The following is a 10,394-nucleotide window of genomic DNA, read 5'->3' on the forward strand; positions in this document are numbered from 1 at the left end:
GTACAAAAACAGTCAAAGTGAAAAATGTTGATTATGCAATGGCTAAAACTTGAATATGGCCGAAAGAATGTGGTAGAGTGCCATTGTGTCAAAAACTGAAACGATTTTATAATTTTTTTTTTATAAAAGATGTTATAAAGACCTGAAAAGACTCAAAGAAGAACATTTTGTAACAGACTAATAAAAATGAGTGATTTTCAGAACATTTATAATCTGATAAGGAATGCAATGAACAGGACCAGGAAAGCAATAGACATAATACTAAAAGCTATAAAAAGAATGGCCTCCGTGATAATCATTCGTGATTGCAGGGGGCCAATGATAAACCATGCAATACAGGTGATAGATTTAAGGTTCGGAGTGTGACAAAGATTTTTGTATACAGCTGAGGGAATTTGTCTTGATTATGAATGTTTGTTTAAAAAGGGTTTGGTTTTTTTTCCCCCCAGTTTGGTAGGGGATAGGAGGAAATTAAATAGATTTCTATGAATTTTTTAAATAGCTGTATACAAGAAGTGTGTGTACTTTCAGATGAGGTCACCATATTATTAATGTTAATTGTTTTACTTGGCTACAAGAGACCTCTTGGGAGTAATCTCTAAATATTTATAATGTAAAAGCAAAGTATGTCAATAAAACTGAAAAAAGAGACTGCTAGTCCAATAAATGGATACCCAACAAGTAGTGTTGTACCCTCTACTTTTGAGACCTCCCTAAAGAGTGAAAGAAAAAGCCCACCCTTCCCCAGGCAGCAGGTCTACTTTTTGACAACTAATATTTTTCTTGGTATCAAACATAGGTGTTTAATAAGTACTATTCAAAGTACAGTATTAATGGACATGTGTAGCTCAAACCCCCACCTTCTACAAGAGGCCTTTCCAGGCCCCCCACTTAGCATCACCATAAACCACCCCCCTCTCCAGTTGGTAGTTCCTTACCTTCCAAGGTTATTTTCTATGTAATGGATTTTTGTTGTTTCAGTCATGTCCAACTCTTTGTGACCCCATCTGATGTTTTGGCAAAGATCCTAGAGAAGTTTGATGTTTCCTTCTCCAGCTCATTTTACAGATGAGGAAACTGAGGCAAACAGGATGAAGTGACTTGCCCAGGGTCACACAGCTAGTGTCTGAGACTAGATTTAAACTCAGAGGGACAAGCCTTTCTGACTCCAGGCACTATGGCACCATCTAACTGCCCATGTACTGGATAGAGAGCTGTGTTTGGAGTCAGGGGAAAAAAAACAGTTTAAATTCCTCCCCAGACCAGTTTCCTCATTTGAAAAATGAAAGGGCTGAACATAGAATGCCCCCGCTAGCTCTCCATGCATCGACTTTATGATCCAATTTGTGCACATGTTGTCTTCTCCATGAGAATGGAAGATCCTTGAGGAATGGGTTTTTGCTTCTCTGTATCCCCACCAACGGGCATACAGTAGGCACTTAATAGGTGTTTATTGAATAATATTGAGTTCTAAGATACCACACTTGTATTATGCTACGACCAATGTAACAACTGTCTAAATCTGTGGGGGAAAAGAATACACATTTATATAATGATAATAATAATGATGATGATAGCTGCAGCACCAACACTCATATAGGGCAGGGGTGGGGAACCCAAGGGCACGTGCAGCCCTTTCACAAACTTGAGGACTTAGAGGACCATGTGTGGCCTCAAGGCTGCAGGTTCCCCACCCCTGATATAGTGTCTACTATGTGCCAGACCCTGTGCTAAGCTCTTTACAAATATTATTTCATTTGATTCCCACAACTCTGGAAGGTGGATGCTATTATTATCCCCATTTTACAGATGAGGAAACTGAGGCCCAGGGACATAAAGTGACTTACAGGTTCCTGGATTTAGAGATAAAGGGCACTTCAGAGGCCATGCAGTCTAACTCCTTCCTTAAACTGATAGAAATTGAAGAACTTGACCAGGGTCTCACAGATAGCTAACGTCAGAAGCAAAAGGTGACCCCAGGTCTTCTGACTCCAAAGAGAGACATCACTATATCCCTTGTACCATAAAAACTCCTGTGACTGGAGCCAAAGTAGGTTAATCTATCTATCAGTACAGGCTCTAAGACCCCCCCCACCTCCACCCTTCCTCTACTCCCTCACTCCCCAACCCTAGCAGCCCTGCTACAACTTAGGAAAGATATTCCTTAAGAGCTGCCATCCCAGAAAAAGAAAATCCTCCCACTGTGGCCAACTGTACAATAAACCCTTCCCCCCTTAGTTAGATTGAGCCTCAGAGGACCGTCACATCATCCATCAGCACCTGGACCTGTATTCAAAGCAACCCCAGCTTGATGAGAAGGGCTTGCTGGAATGTTCCTTTCAGAGGGAGAGCCTTCAGGAGCCCCCAAGTAGAATATCAGTGGAAAAAAAGCTCTCATGCAGATTTTATCTAGAAATACAATTATTCATAATAGCAATAAGGGGTCAAAGGTAGACCAGAAAAAAAAGCAATAACCAATAGCTGAGGTTTCTTATCTTCTAAATTAGCCATAATATCATAAGTATCAATGCATCCTTAATCAAATCATGAATCAGAATCCTAATGAACCTTCCATAGGAGCCATGGAGAGGCAGCCTTGTAGAGCAGAAAGAGGCCTGGGGCCTGAGTCCAGGGACCTGATACTCTCTGCCTGGGTCATGTTGGGGAAGTTATGCTCTCTGATCCTTTGTTTCTTTATCTGTAAAATAAGGGGGTTGGACCAGATGGCCTCTGAGGTCCCTTCTGAAAGTCTGTGATCCTTCTATTTTGATTCCTTGGGAACAACCTTTGTGACTTTGGGCCATTTACTTCTGATTGCTCTTGGACCCTTGGTTTCTCCATCTGTAAAATAGAGGGGTTGGTCTATATGGCCTTGGAGGTCCCCTTCTGCTCTCCCCTTACCTGAAGCATCATGGCCCCATACAAGATCTCCAATGCCTGGTCACCTAGCTTGTTCTTGCGCAATTGCCAGTGATAAGGAACTCAGCCATTTGGGGACAACTCTCTATTTTAATAAGTCAAGTGTAACCTTGAGCCAAAATTTTCTTCTCTATTGCCACCTTAGTTTGAACACAGTCTCATTATCACCCTTTCACAGTATCTCTTCAAATACCTGAAGACAATTTCCCCATCTCCCCATAAGAGTTCCTCGATAAATATCCCAAGTTGTCCAGATCATGGTTTTAGAGCCAGAAAGGCCCTTCATGATCAGACAGTCCAACCCCTTCACTTTACAAATAAGGAAACCAAGGCCCAGAGACTCATAAGGTCCCATGGTACTTGTTGGAGCTAGGGTTTGAACATAATATAGATATCTTCCCTCCAATTCCATTACTCTTTCCATTGCATCTGGACATGGTTTTTACCTCTTCTTTATCCTTGTCCCCATCCTCAGCATGTCAATGAGTCTCCTAAAACACAGGACCTAGAGCTAAGCAACATCCTCCAGGGGGGACCTGCCCTGGGAATCTCTTAAGACACAGGTGAATTATTCAGAACGTTCTATTTCCAGGACACTGAAGACCAAGAAGATGATAGGGGTTTTTTTGGCTGTCCCATCACAAGATTGGACTGCCTGAGCCCATAGTCCACTAAAGGCCCAGCTTCTCACACTAGCCACTTCCCGTGGTAACCTACAGATTGTTCTAATTGTCTGATTAAAGTAATTCATCCCAGGGGAATTTGTAAATAGCAGCTACTTAACCCAAGAGAATTTCTCTTTGGTAGAATGTGGCCCTGAGACATTTCTGAACGAACTAGCGAGTTCATCCCTGCCTCCCCAGTGCTGATCCGGAGTCCACCTGAATCCAGACTCCAGTGCTCCAATCCATTACACCACTAAAGTGACTTTCCTAAAGCAAAGGTCCAATCATGTCACCCCCCTACTCAATAAACTCCGGTGACTCCCTGTTGCCTCCAAGATCAAATACAAGATTCTCTTTGGGGCATTCATAATGGAACCCCTTCCTCCCTTTCCAGTCTCTTCCCACCTAACTGCCCTTCTCATTCTCTTTGATCCAGTGACACTGGCTTCCTGACCCCTCCTCCAACAAGACACCCCATCTCTAGGCTCCAGGCATTTTCTCTGTCTGTCCCCCCTCTCCTTCACCTTCATCTCTGCCTCCTGCCTTCCTTAAAGTACCAACTAAAATCCTGCCTTCTACAGGAATCTTTGCCCATTGTTCAATCATTTCAGTCATGTCTCTTATCCCATTGGTGGATTTCTTGGCAAAGATATTGGGATGGTTTGTTATTTCCTTCTCTGGCCCATTTTACAACTGAGGAAACTGAGACAGAGTTAAGTGACTTGCCCAGGGTTCATACAGCCCATAGATGTCTGAGGTCACATTTGAACTCTGGTCTTCCTGACTTCAGGCCCAGAGCTGTGTACTATGGTGCCACCTAGCGACCCAACACCCCTCAATCCTAGCGCTGTCCCTCTGCTGGTTATCTCGCTGGTTATCTCCAATTCATCCTCTCCATAGCTTGTTTCTATGTAATTGCTCACGTGTGGTCTCCCCTACTAGACTTTGATCTCCTTGGGGGCAGGGATGGTTTTTCGCCCTTCTTTGTATCCCCAGTGCCTGGCACAGTGTCAAGTAACAAATGTTTATTGACTGACAAATAGCCAACATTTATTTAGTACTTAATAAAAGTTTGCAAATCACTTCTGATTAGTTTTTCACCAAGGTCAATGCCATTATCTTCCATTTTGCAGATGAGGTAACAGGTTGAGAGATTTATTCAGGGGAACACACTTAGCAGGTGTTGGAAGTCAACAGAGGGCCTGGAGTCAGAAAGACTCACTCATCTTCCTGAGTTCAAATACAACCTCAGACACTCACTAGCTCTGTGACCCTGGACAAGTCACTTAACCCCATTTGCCTCAGTTTCCTCATCTGTAAAATGAGTAGGAGAAGGAAAGGGCAAACCACTCTAGTATCTTTGCCAAGAAAACCCCAAATGGGGTCATGAAGAGTTGAACATGACTGAAACAACTAAACAATATACTTGGCAAGCATATGAGAAAAGAGGTGAACTTGGATCTTCCCTGCCTCCAAGGAGAGCACTTCTATCCATTATACCAGCCAACTGCCTCTCAAATACAATTCCATTCTTGTACTGTTGCTCAGCTATGTGAAAAAATAAAGACTGATGTTGTAATACAACAATCAGAAAGGTGGGGTGAGAAAAACCAATCTTGGAACCAAATCTTTGTTTCTTTATGCTTGGCACTGGTCAGGGCTGGACCAGAGAATGGTAATAAGCCCCAACCTTGGTAATAAAAGTTAACATAAACTTCCTTCTCAAGAATTCAAGAAAAAAATTTTTTTCAAATAATTTAAGTTTGTAGAAAAATAGGCTACTAAAAAAAAAGCCATGATTTCATTTGTCATGACCCCCCCAATTATTTCAGTTTCTCAAGTTTTCGACCTAAATTTGTCACATTCTCTTACCCCTGCCATGATCATCTAATCAGTTGCAGAAGCCCTGTCTCCTCCGTCTCTGTCTCTCACTAGCCATCCTTTCTGTCTCCTCACACCAGAGCCTTCATCTCTCCCCTAGACTATTGAAATGGCCTCCTCTTTGGTCTTGTGTTCATTCATTCTCTCTCCACATCCAGTCCATTCAGCTGCCAAAATGATCTTTCTAAAGCCCAGCTCTGACCATGCCATTTCTGTGCTCCAGAAACTTCAATGCCTTCCCATCACTAACAAGATAAAATACAAATTCCTATTTGGCAGCTGAGTTTTTAGAATCTGACTTCAGCCTATTTTTCCAGGCTGATTCAAGGATTAGGGGTAGTAACATATATGGGAAGTGCCCTGATATTCAGGAAATACTGAAAGAGTTGAAGGTCTCCAGTCAGTTATACAGATTCTCTACAGAGAACCTGTCAAAAAGACAATGCTTAAACCAAAGAAAGGACTGAACGATGATGGATTGCAATCTGCACCAGTAAAGGGGTATTGCATCAATGAGATCATGACTATATTGTTGTATTGAAATTAGTATAGTGCTTTCCATGTTATATCAAGTTACATCAAGTGAGAACTTGATACAACAACCCAGTGGTAAATAATACTATAATTTCCATTTTACAGATAAAGAAACTGTCACTGAGGGATTAAATAATATATACTTTATATATACATTTCCCTTTTTTGATTTTTGTATATTGAAATGTTTGTTAAGTCCATAGTCAAAAAAAGGAAATTTTATAGTCAGCTACTGAGAACTCAACACAAGGGTTTTAATTCCAAAATGTTTTACATGTAATTTACATTATACCCAGAACCAAATTAAATTGTCCCAAACATTCCAAAGGCTAGAGAGAGTTCATTCAAATAATTTTCCAAACACAAGTGAAACCACAATTACAGCTGAATTTATTAATGTTCATGAAGAATCCTGAGTGTGTTAGGACAAGCAAAATGACTGTCTGTATGTATAGAAATGGAGTAAAAGTCCCTGTGTCAAATGCTGACCATGCCAATCACTGCTGCTGAGAAATCTGATCTTGCTCTTGTCTGGTTTTCAGTCCCAGAAGTTCTGTTTTGAGTTCACCACGTTTTGGGGGGACTTCAGGTATGGTCTGAAAAGAAATCACAGACATCAATGCTTCATCTCTGACAACAATGACAAGGCAGTGTACAGAGAGAACATACAAATCCAATGGGTACCAGGTAACTTCATAGAGTCCTTTGAAATTTGCAAAACACTTTACATTTATTACATATATTATCTCATCTCCAAACATTTAACTGTAGCTTGGCAGAGTAAAGAGGTGACCTTGGAGCAAGTTAGACCTGGGTCCACATTCTAACACTTACTGGCTGGGCGAGTCACTGGACCTCTCAATGTCCAAGGCAATTCTCCAAGACCTGAGTTTTAACATTTGTGTGTGTGTGTGTGTATGTGTGTCTGCCCCCCCCCCCCTTTCTATCCCCAGGCCTTAGCTCAGCCCTGACACATAGTAGGCATCTAATAAATTATTGATTTTCAATCATTTAATAAATTATGATTGATTGATGGTTTGTGTCCCTCCATAGATGAGCTCCTTGAGGGCAGGGACTGTCTTTTGCCCCCTTTTTGCAACCCCAGCGCCTGGCACATAGTAGGAGCTTAATAAATGCTTTTTGACAGAGGGATTTTTACAGATGACCTTGTCTTAGCACCACAGGCTTGGAGGGTGCTACATAATAAATATTAGCTGATTGAAACGCTAAGAGAACCCAACGGCCGCCCACTGTCAGCCCCTCACTCACCAGATCGGGTCGGTAGTACCTGTGCACCACTTCTGCCCCCGCCAGCATGGCCCCCATGCTGGCTGCCACCATTTTCAGGTACGAGGGCCACGACACGCCCGCGGGCATGTCATGCAGGGGGGCGGGGACCTGCGGAGACAGAAGGCAGTAACTAAGGTGCACGCCGGGCGTTCCGGCCGTGCACCCAATAACCAGGCATTAAGAGCCTACTAGGGGTTATGCAAGGGATGCTAGCTGGAAAAAACTGCTGGGTTTTGGAATACAGTTCCAGGGGGGGCCAGGCAGGAAGGTCAAGGTCAGCCCAGTGCCGAGCCTTCCTTCCCGGCCTCGGTTCCAGGCACCCGCTCCCGGGCTCCCTGCCTGGCAGTCTGCAACACGTGCTCTAGCTTAAACCCGCAACTCACAAGCAAAACCTCGAGACTGGCTGCAGCCGAAGCTGGAGCCCAGGCAGCGGCGCGCGCACCCCGGGGAAATCCTGGGTTCAGTGAGTGCAAGCCCGGCCAGGAGGGTCTAGGGCTGCGCGCGCACCCCGCAGGAGTCAGTCCAGGCGGGAGGGTTGAGAGCTGCGCACGCACCCCCGAGGAGTCAGTCCGGGCAGAAGGGCCGAGAGCTGCGTGTGCACCTTCGCTGGGCCACTGGGAGCAGTGAGTGCAAGCCCTGAATCAGAAGGGATAGGGGCTGCGCGCACAACTAGAAGCCCGCCCGCGGTGCGCCCGGTCTCTAGGCGGCGTACCAGGGTCGCCCGAGTTCTGCCCCAAGCCACGATTCCCAAGGGGCCGAAGGGCAGCGCTAGGCGCGCAGTTAGGGGCGGGTTTCATGGCTGCAGTTTCCGCTTCCGCCCCGGATGGGTGCCCACGTGGGCCACGCCCCCGCTGAAAAACCTCCGCCTGACCAAAGGCTCCTTGGAACGTGAGAAGGGGCTTAGGCAGAGCGGGGCGCGCCCCTGCCCTTGAAGCTTTGTTGTTCAGCCCTCTTCAGTTGTGTCAGACTCCTCATGACCCCATTTGGGATTCTCTAGGCAAAGATACCAGGGTGGCTTGCCATTTCTTTGGACAGATGGGTAAACTGAGGCAAACGGCGTTAAGTGACTTGCCCAGGGTCACACGGTGTCTGAAGTCACGTTTGAACTCAGGTCTCCTGGACTAAAGGCTTGCAACACACTTTAAACTTGTCTTTTTTAAGACCTTCAATGACCCCTCAAGGCCATCCGTCATAATTTTGGACAGTTCTCATTTTTTAGGAAGTCCTTCCTCACATATCAAACCTAAAATTGCATTTTTTAAAAACTCCTACCCGTTGTTCTTTGCTTAAACATGGCTATACAACAGCCTTTGAGAAACTTGAAAACAGCTCAAATTGCCCCCTCCGAAACACTTTTCACACAAATAAAGTCAGATCTAACTAATTGGGAAAAATATCAATTGCTCATGGCTGGGTCGAGCTAATATAATAAAAATGACAATTTTACCTAAATTAAATTATATATTTAGTGCCAAACCAATTAATTTACCAAAAAACTACTTTATAGAGTTAGAAAAAATAGTAACAAAATTCATCTGGAAGAATAAACGGTCCAGAATATCAAGGGAATTAATGAAAAGAAATGCTAGGGAAGGTGGACTAGCTTTACCAGATTTCAATCTGTACTATAAAGCAGCAGTCATCAAAACTACTTGGTACTGGCTGAGGAATAAAGGAGTGGATCAATGGAATAGATTAGGCACACGAGATTCAGAAGTCAACAACTACAGTAATGTATTGTTTGATAAACCCCCAGACCCTGGTTTTTGGAATAAGAACTCACTATTTGACAAAAACTGCTGGGAAAACTGGAATATAGTATGGCAGAAACTGGACATGGACCATTATCTAACACCATATACCAAAATCAAGTCTAAATGGGTTCATGACCTAGGTATAAAGGTTGATACTGTAAGCAGTCTGCTAAAACAAGGAATAGTTTACCTATCAGACTTGTGGAGAGGGAATGATTTTATGACTAAACAGGAATTAGAGAACATTATAAAATGTAAAATGGATAATTTTGACTACATGAAATTGAAAAGTTTCTGTACAAACAAAGCCAATGTAACCAAGATTAAGAGGGAGGTGGGAAATTGGGAAAGAATCTTTACAACCTATGTCTCTGACAAAGGACTCATCTCTAAAATATACAGAGAATTGAGTCAAATTTATAAGAATACAAGTCATTCCCCAATTGATAAATGGTCAAAGGATATGAACAGGCAGTTTTCAGAGAAAGAAATTAAAGCTATCTATAAGCACATGAAGAAATGCTCTAATTCACTATTGATTGGAGAAATGCAAATCAAAACAACTCTGAGGTACCACATCTCACCAGTCTGATTGGCTAAGATGACAAAACAGGAAAATGACAAATGCTGGAGAGGATGTGGGCAAACTGGAACACTAATGCATTGTTGGTGGAGTTGTGAACTGATCCAGCCTTTCTGGAGAGCAATCTGGAATTATGCCCAAAGGGCTATAAATACTTTCATACCCTTTGATCCAGCAATACCACTCCTAGGGTTATATCCCAAAGAGATCATAGAAATGGGAGAAAGACCCATATATACAAAAATGTTTATAGCAGCTCTTTTTATTGTGGCAAAGAATTGGAAATTAAGGGGGTGCCCATCAATTGGGGAATGGCTGAACAAGTTGTGGTATATGCATGTTATGGAATACTATTGCGCTATAAGAAACGGGGAGCAGGCGGTCTTCATATTTACCTGGAGAGGCTTAAAAGAACTGATGCTGAGTGAGAAGAGTAGAACCAGGAGAAATTTGTACACAATTACAGACACAACGTGTGTGTGATGACCAACTTTGATAGACTGGACTCTTCTCAACAATGCAGGGATATAAGTCAATCCCAAAAGACGCATGATGGAGAGAAAAACGTGCATCCAGAGAAAGAACTAGAAAGAACTAAATTTATATCCAGGTGGAAGCAAAATACCTGATCTTTTTCGTTCTCTTATTTGATTTTATGTCCTCTTTACCATTTTTCATTCCAGCTGGTACAATACATCCTTATAACCTGACCAATGTATAATGTGAAAGTATTTACAGATCCTATACTTGATTATAAGCCGCCACGGG

Source organism: Petaurus breviceps, unplaced genomic scaffold, assembly GCF_028583685.1.
Source record: "Petaurus breviceps papuanus isolate PSGF00001 unplaced genomic scaffold, PetGlider_PUasm1.0 379, whole genome shotgun sequence".
Classification (NCBI taxonomy): Eukaryota; Metazoa; Chordata; class Mammalia; order Diprotodontia; family Petauridae; genus Petaurus; species Petaurus breviceps.